Raw genomic sequence first — 14,116 nt, 5'->3', positions numbered from 1 at the left:
GAAGCCCATGTTCTGATGTTAACATGTGGTTCTATGGGAATTAACAAGGGTGTATTATCACGCCCATTATCGCTGTTTTATCAGCCGTTTCCTGCCGATAAAACTGCGATAATTTCAACACCAGTCCTTGATAATATGCCCCCAGGTTCTATAGTGATGAAGCTTTAAACATCTCTCACCTAGTTTCTGTAGTGATGTAGGGGTAAAGGTCTCTCACACAGGTTCTGTAGTGATGCAGTGGTGGAGGCCTTGTTCCTAGGTTCTGTGGCGATGTAGGAGACTCTTGTTAAATGTTAAAGGTCGTATACTTGTAGCGCACAGCTGCCCCAGCAAAGGGGCGTCCCGGTGCTGTATACCGCTGGGGAACCCATCCTGGCTTTCCCTGTGAGATGGTCCCTCCTGGGCATCCCCAAGGTGAAGACAAGCATCCCCGGCGCTGATGGGGCCGTTAGTAGAGATTAAGCAAGCTATTGCCCAGAGTTGCTGAGTGGGAGCCATGGTTGGAGTAGGCACCGAGGCGAGAATTATCATGTCCGCTGACCATGGCCCAAGACCCTGCCGCGTCAGGAATCGAACCCTGGTCCCGGGCCGACCTCTGCTTCCGGGTCTGCCGCCTCTAACCAGTGAGCCACACCACTCCACTAGTTTGTATGTACTAGACTGATACAACCATAAACACCTGCCACCTAGGTCCTGACCCCAAGGTACAGAGATAATAGCCAGTGATAGAATTACAAAGTATAGTTCCCATCCATCAAAATATTCTCCTAGAGCCCAAAGCAACTGGACCTCCTATTGAAGTGTAGACTGACAGCACAGATTATCTCAGGTATGCCACAGACGTCTTGTCAAACATGCCTGTGCCCTTGTTTGTTTCTGCACTCAAGGTTAAAGCACCAATGAAACTCCCCAGAGCTCGTATGCTTCACACAGTCAATGATGCAGTGGGCGGTGACTCCACAGCCATCAGGCGTAGATATACACGCAGACATACCTTTAGCATTTTTACAAATAAGTCAGCTGTAAGGTAAAAAAATAATATTTGCGCGGTGAAATCGTTGAACGTGAAAGTATTTGCTTTACTCAGGAAAATTTCACTGTTTTGTTTAAATGGACAACATTCCTGCAGTGTTTCGCATTCCAGGAGCTCGTCTGACGGCTAGGCCCTTAAACATGTGATGTCTGCCTTCTTCTAACCTCAGGGCTTCAAGCCACGCCCACTTCAAGGGACCAGAGCACGCTCAGTGCTGGGTAATGCCTCCTTACTTTCTTGCATTTGCATAGCCTGGGGGAGGGAGCCACAGGAGTGGTTGTCCCGGGCACAAATTTCTTAGGGGCACACATTTTTAATAAAGGCTGAAAATTTTGAAAGAAAAGTGGATGGACACTTGCCTGCCCACCGGGCACTGCCAACCCATGCTATGCCACTGGACTTTTGCACTCATTATACCAAGTGGGGCCTGTGGGAAGAGGTGAAAAGAAATGGTTAACAGGGGATTTTGAGATTTTAACAATGTTTATAAATTTTATATGTTCGAAGTAACCCTGGGCAATAAACTCCACTCCCCTACCCTACCCTAGTTTTGTTAACTACTAAACTGCAACCACAAATGCTTTGATAAAGCAGCTTTACATGCTAAAAAACATAAAAACAATTCACAAAAGTGAACTTTGGAAATAAAAATCATCAGGCAATGAGAGAGGGGATGATTTTGGGCCCCCCCTAACCTAGGGAGAGAACCAAGCAGATGACTTAAAAACAAAGAACACATCTTGTTGAACGATTCAGTGAAGGTCCCATCCTCTTAGGGCCACCCCAAGCACAGTTATTGGCAATAAAACAATCCCAACCAAAGGCCCTGCAAAGCATTATAGGACGAGATTATCAGTGGGCAGTGAATATTATAGTATCCAATATCAAAATAATTCTACAAAGAACTGCAGTGCACTGGATGTCCCTCACGAGTCAAATGCAAAAGCATTGAAATTATTCTTACATCAAGCTGCAGTTCCAGTAGTTGTTACTAGATGTCCCTCACAAGCCAAATGCAAAAGCTTCATGAAAGAGTTTCAATGACCAGTTCTCTCAGAATCCTCAAGGCACTAAAGTCGGGCTCACCCAACGACCCGTGTGCAGCTAGGCTTCTGTCCGATGTGGCAGATACCATCAATCCTGAAGTGAATTTAATGATTAATAAGTCACTTCAAGATGCGCATGTTCCAATGCTTTGGAAGCAGGCGTTGATTCTTCCCCTCCTAAAAACATTGTCTTTGGATCCTCTGCTACCTGAGAACTACCGCCCTATTTTGCTCCTACCAAGTTTGGCCAAGGTTTGCGAAAAGGTGGTCACATCACAACTTACCAACTGAGGTGTCAGGCCTGCTCCATCCGGCACAATCAGGCTTCCGTGCTTCGTATAGCACTGAGTCAGCACTGTTAGAAGTGTCAGAGGCGATTCAGGATTGTTTGGATGCAGGTGGGAGAGCTGCTTTGGTTATGCTAGATCTCTCGGCGGCATTCGACACGGTACCCTATTCTTTACTCCTTGACCGTCTATCAGAGATAGGCATTTCTGGCTCAGCTCTGCAGTGGATCAGGTCCTTCTTGGAGGGTCGGTCACAGCAGGTCTTTGTTCCTCCGTGTGCATCTGTGCCTATGTAGGTGACCACTGATGTGCCTCAGGGGTCATCACTTAGTCCCTTGCTCTTTAACATCTATGTGACTCCGCTGGTTTATTTTGCGGAGTCATTAGGGGCCAAAGTGATGGCTTACGCTGATGATGTGTGAAACAAAAATGAATTTGACACGCACAGCTAAGTTAGTTAGTTGCTCCAATGCACAAGTTGTTGCGTGCTCCCAAGGTATCACTCTCCAGTCCTCTAGAGTGTTGTCTCAATTAAATTACGTAAAGCCTCCACTAGCTAGGGGAAGTCCCTTAGTGCACAGCGTTTGAGCCGAGTTGGGGTTTAAATTTTTAAATCCAAATGAAAAACATCCACAGTACAAATATGGTTGACTTGAGTTTTAATGGTATATGGTTTTCAAATCTGATAGAAATCTCAGATAGTGATTCTTCTCACAGGTAATTATATTACAATTCCAAGATAACGTTCCCGATGCATTTCGGGCAACTAAGTGCCCTTCTTCAGGGGACTCATCCGTAGATAGAAACCAAACAAAATGCGCAATTCATGAATTGTTATGAAGTCACAGTAAAGTGTCATTGTCATGATTATATCCGTAATTCATATTCATGCAGAATAATATTTAAAAGGATCCACAAATTTAAACAGTCGCAGTGGTAAAAAAACATGTTGGAAAAAAGTGAGGTGGTGTTCTGTGTTCGCAAACATAAAGAACTCTCGTGCTCGAAACCGAATGGTGATTAGTATGGAACCTCATGCAAACCACGTGAAGAACCGAAAAAACGGTCCCGAAAAGTGACCCGTGTACACAATAGAATCACCCGATGTCGATAGAGCGTACACTAATGTATAACAACAACAAACTTACCGAAACTGTATTCGAGGTACACCGCCTGCCGGAAATGTGAGAGACGCTGATTAAAATGTGCGGGCAACAGATGTTAGGTCCAATAGTGCGTAAATGTTACAAGAAACACTTACAAGGGAGAAAACAACAAGCACGTCTGGTGACGTCTCTAGGATTCACTTTGTCGGTCACAAACTGCGATCAAACTGTATACAACACAGTGACAGTCTATAAGAGAAAGAAAGTGAAGCCCACAGGTTATTGTGGGAGTTTCTATGGCATTTTGTATCAAATGGGTTCACGAATACCCAGATGGTACTTACAAAGAGTTGGCAGAGCAGGACGGCAATACGAATCTCTTCCACGGTGTCAGGCATAGTATAGCGATCAAACGTGTATGGGGACCGGTAAAAAAAGACTGAAAATCACGTGACCGCGTGAATAACGGAAGCAATCTTAGAGTGGTGAAACCAGATGGAAGTGTAAACAATGACGTGAAAAGCGCAAAAAAGTAGCCCAAAAAAGTGCGCTGTCGTAATACAAAGGTGTATTAAGAGAAAAGTATAAATCCTGAATGTGGAACATGCAGGGACAGTCTTCAATGAATAGAATCACCAGTTGTATGACAGTAATGTAAATGATAAACCCAAAAATAAATTCAAAGTCTTGCATGACATTTCCGAGGGATATTACAAATATTCATGAATCTATGACCAATAAATTAATGTACTAGTAATTACAAAAACAAGGGTGCAAAACCAAAGCTACACATAACGATCATTATATCTTGATTACAGGTAACATAAAAATTCCATCCTGTCATTCAGTCCATTAGGATGCATCGTGTTGAGAAAATGGATCCAAAAGTTCTCTCTTTGTAAAAGTCAGTTGTTAAGGTCTGTTCCTTCTTTGGTTTCCACAGTTTCCAATATCACAAACTTTAGTTGAGCAATATTATGTTTTTTCGTCTGTAAAGTGAACCGCTAAGGCTGATTTAGCATTCTTCAGGCAAATGTTACTCTTATAGTCAATTATTCGTATTCTTATTTTCCGAGACGTTTTCCCTACATAACACAAGCCACAAGGGCATTTGATCTTGTAGATCACGTCCATAGTGTTGCAAGTGACATTAACATGAAGTTTAAGTGGTGTGCTTTTCAATAGTTTGAAATGTCTTTTTACATTTGTCGGAGGAATTTAGCAGAGCCACATTATGATATGCGCCTTCAATTGCGCTGCACGGTCAAATTGACATTTCAAACTATTGTTTTGAGCCATATTGTTTATTTAATACACTGTAAATACACAAACACTTTGTCACCTTGCACCGTTCTTGTTGATCACTATTGTCACTGCGTTGACACTTTCTGTGTCACATACACACCTTGAGCACGAAGTGCAATTCGGGTTGTTTTACAATTGATTATATACAGTGCTGCTACAACTGTTTATATTGCTTACTTTAACCCCTTCACTGCGGCGGCTATTCCGCCGCAGTGCTAAGGGGGCGGGGGGGTCGCGCGGCGCGCCAATGCTGGTGACGGAACCGCTCCGTCACCAGCCGCGGTTGCGCTGTGCTCATGACGGAGCGGTTCCGTCACGGCCCCGCCCGCTCAATGGAACGCTCAGCACAGGTGCGGAATCTGCGCCGAACAGGCGTGCCGAGCGGGCCGTGACGGAACCGCTCCGTCATCAGCACAGCGCGACCGCGGCTGATGACGGAGTGGTTCCGTCACCAGCAGGAGAGGGGTTAATTATATGATGCCTCAAGCACATTCCTAAACGTTACCTATTGAGTCTCCTTGTGTCTTTTCACGTAATGCTTGATGCATACATGTCTAATTGTCTTCAAGAATAATGCCAGTTGAGATATTGTTTGCTAATTCTCATTTACCCACCCTAATCTCAATGTGCTTTAAGGGTTATACTCCTGTAGTTCTCTTCAAGATTGCGTAGAAGATCAGCAGCCCCCCGGAATGCCTTGAGACCCTCACGTGTGAGTAGCAGTGTGTTACAAACACCGGATAGATACCATTGTTGGTATCTACGACCTAATGCCATGTGTTAGGGAACCTTCCACATGTAATCCATATCTACTGCATCAAATGCCTTATCAATGTCCAGTAAGGCCAAAAAATACTCCCCGTCATCCAATGGAGGAGAATGGAGAATGTTTAACAGTCTATGTAAGTTGCAAGCCGTATTTCTGTGTTCCTAGTATGCTAATGGTACCTCTAGCTGTTGGTAGGGAATTTCAGATGCACATCGATTAGCTGAGTATTTTGGGCATAGAACCCCGTACCAGGTTCCACTGTGTAAAGATTACATATGAATAAAAGGTTTCAATGAGATGCTTATCAAAGATATCATGAATATGCAAACTTTCACAATATAAGAAAATACTGCATGAGCCTGTTATTTGTTTCATGTCAAAGATAAAAAACCAGCAACAGCCTCACACTATGTCTAATACCGGCTTGGTGCACTGCCCTAACCCCATAAGGTACTTTCTGCAAAAGCCAAGGTATATCATTACAAGCCATAGAAATTCTGTAGAAACCCTTTCTTAAACAGATATTATGGTTGGCAGCTAAGATCACAAGCCAGAATAGGTTACAAAGGACATAAAGGAGCCACAAAGACAGCCCTGGATAAACATCATCTAAAATGACGTCATTGTTAGAAACCAAAATTTAAAAACCCTAGATATTCCTCTGCTATGGGGATCTGCATAGATATAATTCACACATACACTGTTTTTGATCTCACGTATCATCTTACAATTGACTTTACAAATGACAATACAGATGGCATCTCTGGTGACATCACCATGGGCTTCGTCAATTATTACACGGCTGCTTTAAATGTAGTTGTGTGGTTGGAGTATATCTGTGAGGTCCAAGATGCCCTTACAAAAGATATATAGAGAAAATCCCTGCTGCAGTTATCCTCTATGGTGATGCTTGTTCTCATAGATATTAATTGAAAACTACAGAGGTCCTTGTGATTAACTCATATAGAAACAAGGCTATAATTGCATTTTTACAATATGATATGCACAATCATTTGCATTATTAATGATGCCATTTGGATTGCCATTTCTGATGTCAAGAGTTAATATAGAAATTTAACTAAACAAATAATCTTTGCTGTAATTAATCTCGATAGACAAATATATCCCCAGCCAATGACAGCACATGGAAGTCAGCTTGTGTTCCGGTTCAGGGAGGACCTGGCCTGGCAGTTTGGCTTGGACTGCTCTCATTGGAGCAGGGTCAACACTGATATGCATAAGGCTGGGTCCAAAGTAAGGTCTGGACAACAATGGACTGGGATGCTGCCTGAGTGACTGCCAGTTGCAAAAACAACAGTTAATGGACAGAATGCAGAACAATTCACACATTCACCGCAGTACAGAGATCTGGGCCCAAATCCATTGTTTTTTTGCTCACCATGCCAATCCAGTTTGAACCCAGCCATATGCAAAACGGTCTTGACCCTGTGCCCCATGGGAACAGTCCAGCCCGAACTGCCAAGCCAGGTCCTCTCTGGGCTGGAAACAAGCATCCTAGGACCGTTTTCGGGCTTTCAACACTCATCAGCCAGAATAGCTTGATTCCAGTGGCATGGAGAGCACTCACGTCTGAGCCTATCCGTCCTGCTCGGGGTGACAAATGCAAAAACAAAACTTGATGGACAGAATGCAGAACAATGTCATACATTCACCCTAGTACAAAGATCTGGGCCTAATTCCATCGTTTTTTTGCTCACCATGCCAGTGGCTGAGATTAATTCAAGCATTCCATCCACTACCTTGTTGTTTCAGTGATGCTCAAAGTGCGATGGGTATGCCCAGGCACGGATCCAGTGCTCACTGTGTCACTGAAACCAAGCTATACCTGATTGATGAGCCATAACTAGGATCAATCTGGTCCTGAGTTGCTTGTGTTCCGGTTCAGGTAGGACCGGGCCTGGCAGTTCAGGCTGAATTGTTCCCATTGGAGCAGGGTCAAGACTGATTTGCATATGGCTGGGTCCAAACTGAGGAGGCATGATTGGTGACAAACGATGGCTTATGCAGCGTGAGTAATTACCATTGGCTGAGATTAATTCAAGAATTCAATTCATCACTTTTTTGTACACGTTAGTGTGTTGACCTAAGTGGGATGGGTGTGTCCAGATGTGGGTCTTGGGGACACCATGTCACTGGAATCAAGCTGTACCCAGCTGATGAACCCTAACTAGGCTGAAACTACTCCTGGTTTGCTTGTGTTCTGGTTCAGGGAGGACGTGGCCTGGCAGCTCGGCTCGACTGTTCCCAATGGAGTAAGGTCAAGACTGATTTGAATATGGCTGGGTCCAAACTGAAGTGGCATGGTTTGCAAAATAATGATGGACTGAAATTTAGTCACAAGTAATTACCAATACCTTAGATTAATTTGAACATTCCATCCATTACTTTTTGTATATTTTAGAACGTCACTCTAAGTGGGAAGGGTCTGCCCAGATGTGAGCCCAGTGCACACTGTGCTATACCTGGCTGATGTGCCCTAACAAGAGCGAAACCGGCACTGGTTTGCTTGTATTCCAGTTCAGGGAGGACCTGACCTAGCGGTTCAGGTTGGACTGTTCCCAATGGAGCAGGGTCAAGACTAATTTGCATACGGTTGGGTCCAAACTGAGGGGGCATGGTGTGCAGAATAATGATGGACAGGGATGAGGTCCTGATCAAATACCAGTGGCTGAGAATAATTCAAGTATTCCAGCCATCACTTTTTTGAGTACGTTACTCTTTCAATTATCAGTAAATAGGTTAGGGAAATGTAATCATTGTTATTTTTGTAGTTTTGTTTCATTTATTTTTAGGGATGGGTAGGACTCTGCGCAGACGCTCTGGAGAGGATGTCACCCAGCTACAACACAGTTTTAACTTATTCCTGCCATTTTGAGAGACCTGGACTGGTGTCTTCTACCCTGATTCTTCACTACCTGTTGTATTGTGTGGCTGGAAGAGGAACAGCAGGTGGCAGCTGTCCCTTTTCCTGATGTCATTATGAAGCTCTGAACCTCCCATATACATCTACTTTTTCTGCAGGAAGCCTCACAATTTATTTAGTGACCTTATATAGCGCAACAGCTACCCATAGGTTTCCCAGCGCTCTGGACCAACGCTATTTTAGGAGGGATCAGGTGGAATTTTTGATTGAACTACCATGATTTAATGCCTTTTCGGAATTTTATGTAGTTCTGTTCCAACCGTAGCTGCAGAGGTAGTGAGTTCCACAAGGCAGGAGCCAACTGGGCAAAAGAGCGGCCACCCATCCGCACACTTTTAAATCTGGGGACTGCGAATTTGGCCTGGTTGGATAAACGGAGATGACGAGAGGGAATGTATTTTTGGACCAGTTTACAGAGATAGCTGGGAGCCATTCCTGTGTTAATTCTAAACATAAAGCAAAAAGCCTTAAATTTAGAACGATTGCCAATCTTAAGCAAGTAAAGATCGCGTAAATAGTCCAAGAAATGGGTCCTTTTGGGGAGGCAAAATAGAAGTCTGGCTGCTGCATTCTGGATCACGTGCAGCCGATGAGTGACCTCTTTATTAATTCCTAAGTATAAGATGTTTCCGTAGTCTAGTCTGGAAACAATAAGAGCCTGGACTGCTGTCTTTTGGGCCCCTTCTGGTAACTGCCAAAGGATTTTTCTCATCAATTGTAGAAGGGCAAAGCATATAGAGGCTGTCTTTACTGCTTGTTGTTGCATGGACAGTTTGTCATCAATCATGATGCCCAAGTTACGAACAGCCTGCACTGGTTGAGGGGTGGGACCCATTTCCATTGGCCAATAGATAGGGACCCAAAGCTCTTTTTATTTGCCCAGAATCAGAAGCTCTGTTTTGCCGCCATTGAGCTTCAATTTATTGGTGTGCATCCAATTAGCAATCCTCTGGAGTCCATTAAAAAGGGGCGACACCTCAGCCTTGTCAACTGCTGATAAAGAGAAGACAAGCTGGGTGTCATCTCATTGTGAGGGTCTGGCCTCCTTCTTTCTCGAGAAAGTTCAAGCCATCTATCGAACCTTCTCGATGGGCTCTCCAAATTCAGAGCGGGTCAGCTGCATCTCGGGAGACAGTGAGTGTCTTACTATCCTGCCCTTCCTATCTATGGAGGCCTTTGATTCCCTGAGCCTTAAAATTAAGTCAGGATCTCCTGCAGATCCGTTGAAACCGGCTCAGCTTAAGAACATGTCGCCGTTATGCCGCACTCCGGTGCTGTCTTTGATTAATCTGTCACTTTCCTCAGGTGTAGTTCCCATTAGGTGGAAGCAGGCTGTAGTTACACCTATTTTGAAGAAGGCTACCCTTGACCCCCTTAAACCTGAGAACTACCGCCCTATTTCCTTGCTTCCTTGGGCCACGAAAGTTGCTGAGGCCCATGTGAACGGCATTCTTGCAGACCATCTTACCAGGGCTAACATTCTTGACCCCACCCAGAATGGGTTCCGTGCCGGCCACAGCACGGAGACGGCCCTAGTTTCTATGGTCGAACATCTGCGTTCTGTGCTTGATGCGTGTCGGACGGTGGCACTATTGCTATTAGATCTCAGTGCCGCGTTCGACACGGTCTCGCACAGGATTTTGCTTCAGCGACTTGAGGAAGTAGGTGTCAAGGTCGATCTTTTCTTGTGGAAAGGTCATTCCAGGTTGCGCTTCCACCCGGTAAGTCCAAATCCTATCCGTTGGACCTGGGGGTCCCACACGGTTCATTGTTGAGTCCCACTCTATTTAATCTTTACGTGAGGCCGCTGGCTGCGGTCGTCAAGCAATGGGGCTTGACGATGGTTTCATACGCAGATGACACGCAGCTGGCGGTCACGTTGAGTGGGGACTCAGACATGGAGGCTCCCAGGTTCCGTGACGGTTTACGGGCAGTGGCCAACTGGATGAATTCCAACTGTCTCCAGTTAAATACCAAGAAGACTGAGGTTATGGTGGTCGGCAAGCAGGCGGGGTTGTGGGATGACAAGTGGTGGCATTCTGAACAAGGTGTGACCCCCTCTCCAGCATCGGAGATAAAAAATCTTGGGGTCTGGCTTGACCCGACCCTCACTTTCATCTGTCACACCAAGAAGGTGGCGGCCTCTTGTTATGGCATTATTAGAGGACTTGGACCTATTCTTAAATTTTTTGATGCCTCCACCAGACAACTGGTGGTTCAAGCATCAGTGTTGTCCCGCCTGGATTATGCCAGCTTGCTTTTGGCTGAGATTAATCAATCAGAATTTACCCGGCTGCAGCGAGTTCAAAATGCTGCAGCCAGAGTGGTGATAGGTCTGCCTAGGCGGTGCTCGGTCTCCAAATCTTTGCACTCTCTCCACTGGCTCCCTGTAAATCAGAGGATCAAATTCAAGGTTCTCTGCCTTGCGTTTAAAATCCTCAAGGGTACGTCTCCCCAAATTCTGGAGAATCTGCTGACACCGTATGTACCCCCGCGAACCCTCAGATCCCTGGGTCAGAATCTGGCTGTGGTTCCGCGCTTCAGGCTGAGTAGAGCTGGTGGCCGCTCTTTTCGAGGGCTAGCGGCGAATTGGTGGAATTCTCTTCCTCTTCATATCCGGGCTATTGATGACCTTCTTCAGTTTAGACGTGTCATCAAGACCTTTCTATTTGTTTAGCTCTCATGATGTTCCTGTGGCCTTTCTGTTTTTTATCGGTGTTGTGTTGTGTTTGCCTTGTCAAAGCGCCAGGACGCCTCTTCTCTGGGGCAGTTGTGCGCGGTATAAGTAAAAATAACATAACATAACATAACATCTGCGTAGGAAAATATAGTAAGTCCGGCTTCCTCTGCTATTGTTGCCAAAGGACTTATATATATATTAAAAAGCAGTGGACTTAAGATAGACCCCTGAGGTACTCCATAAGAGGAGACCAAAGTGCTAGAGTTGTTATTCTTAGAGAAAACTTGAAAGGAACGATTTGATAGAAAGCTCACTAGCCATTTCAGGGCAGAACAACCCACACCCTTAGATTCTAGAGTATGGACATGGTTTGCATGGGAGATGGTATCAAAGGCGGCACTCAAATCCAATAATATAATTGCCACTGTGCCACCCCCATCCAGTCTCTGGCGAATCGTTTCTGTCACTCCCAGGAGAGTAGATTCTGTAGAGAAACCTACTCTGAACCCGGATTGTGATGGTTGCAAAAGATTGTTGGCGTTGACAAATTCCGACAATTGGTTATTCACGTGCTTTTCCAAAATTTTGGAAAAATCCGGTAATAGTGAGACAGGGCGAAAGTTAGAAAAAACCTCTGGGTCCCCATTGGCCTTCTTCAGTAATGGTAGGATCATGGCATGTTTCCATGTGTTTGGTATCACGCTTCCTCCAATGAGGCATTAAGTAATTCCCTTATTTTGTCTAATATGCGTGAATCCAGTTGTTTTAGAATGACATTAGAAGCACCTGGCTTCAGATCACAGTAGGGAGGGGTGGGCCATGACAGCTAGTAGTTGGCCAGTCCTTGCCAGGGGCCTGTATGCATTACTCCTCAGACCTTGCTGTACCTATTCCATGGCAAAAAAAGTAAAGTTTGCAATCTTAGGGCCAGTTTTCTCCCAATAGAAGCTCTCTTGTTGGGTGATCAGTTTTGTTCTGCTCTACATGAACCATGAGGTTTTATAAAATCCCTCACATGGGTCCCAACCTCCTCCCTGCTTTTTTAACTTTTTTTTGCAGCTTTATTTAGCGCCAAACTCGACCCGAATGCATTACTTTACATGAAATACAGTTATGTTACACAAAAACATATCCATTTTGTTGGTAGGCATTGGAAGATTAAGTGATTTGCCCGGACTCACAGGATGAGTCACAATGCAGCACACATAAAAGTTGCAAAACATCTTCTTTTTAATGATGGTTTATGTGCAGGAAGGGGGATCTTCCTGCACATAAACAATCAATTTCGTTTTGCTGTTTCTATGGGCCCGATTCACAGAATGAACTCAAGACTCAATCCTAAACTTACTACTATTTTGGTATTCACAGAATGCACTTACTACTTTTGGCATACAAAGAATGAACTTACTACTTTTGGTATTCACAGAAGTTAGGATTTTGTCTTAAGTCTGTCTTAAGTCTGTTTTAAGACAAACTTAAGACAAAATCCTAACTTCTGTGAGTACCAAAAGTAGTAAGTGCATTCTGTGAATACCAAAATAGTAGTAAGTTTAGGATTGAGTCTTAAGTTCATTCTGTGAATCGGGCCCTGTGTGTGCTGCACAACGCAGCACGCATGGAAACAGCAAAAAAGAGGAGAGATTAAATATTCTCCTGGTTGCGCCAGGGTAAAACCAGGTTTTCCCTGGTCGTAATTTTTGCGCTGTCTTATATTTGCACCACCCTTGTAAATATGGGCCAGCATCAAAATCAATGGGTGTTGCGGCTGAACGCTCACGACAACACCCATTGCCCACCTCTTTTAAGCTAAGTATAGAGTGAAAGGGTACCTTATTCACAAGGCGACGTGAAGCCGTGTTAAATGGCTTAACGCCGCCTTGTGTATAAGGCAAAGCCCCTATTGTCACCACAACATCGGGAAAAATAATGTTGTGGTGGCAATAGGGGCTTGTAAATATGCCCCCTGGTTCCGCAGCACCAAAGTCAGCAGCTCGGGCCATTACGCCACATCCTCACAACAGTTTCCCTTCCCACAATGGCCGCCATTTTCTTTGCTGACCCTGTCGGAGCTCAACCAGCACAGACAGAAAATCAACAAAAAATGTTGTATGCACAGCTCAATGGAGGGATTAAAGAGTGAACTGCTTTCTTTCCCCTGGATTAGGACACATGCCAGGTGTTTATTTGCTTAGAGAAAGTCTTTATTTTGCTTTGTGAGAACCTTTGCGGCAGCACCTGGGAAATAACATGTATGTTCTATGAATAGCTCGTGGCCTTGGGGGCGGGGGAGGGGGAGGGGGCGGTGCAATGGTTTGGCACAGGGTTCAGAGAACTTCTGCAGAACCGGTTTGAATAAAGTGCCGACCACTATTGATTTAAAGGTATGACTGGCTTGTGGAATTCAGCTTGGACTGCACAGGCGAGGAAGCTATTGAAGTCTTAACCAGAGACATGGCTAGAGGGGAACTGTTTCACGACAGGGAGGTGCCTCACACACGACTGACCCTGCCCCAGGCCCGCTGATGTTTCACCTGCCTTTCAAAAAATCTAACACTGACCTTAAGGCAGTCTGAGCTGGCCATACTATACCTGTTGCAATGAAAAACAACACCAGGGTGCCTTGCGGTATGTGAAGTGTATTTAAGAAAGAGGGGATTGGCAAGCCTTAATTTTGTTCTGAAATACGTTTTTAATAGAAATACAGATATTCAGTACAGAACAAATTAACTTTATGCAGACCAATTAAATAAAGAAAATATCAAATGGGAGTGGAAGGATAAAAGAGGAATAGGTAAATAGGTGAAAAGTGACAAGGGAGTGAATGACCCAAAACCACTCTGTATGGTGCCTTTTTGTGGTGGGCAAATGGGGGTAAAGTATGGTGGGACGAATCGCACGTTATATGCCTACTATTCTCCCCTGGCTAAAGCATGTAAAATTCCATCT

The sequence above is a fragment of the Lissotriton vulgaris genome, chromosome 1_1 (genome assembly GCF_964263255.1).
Source record: "Lissotriton vulgaris chromosome 1_1, aLisVul1.2, whole genome shotgun sequence".
Lineage (NCBI taxonomy): Eukaryota > Metazoa > Chordata > Amphibia > Caudata > Salamandridae > Lissotriton > Lissotriton vulgaris.
Note: the sequence above shows the minus strand (reverse complement) of the source record.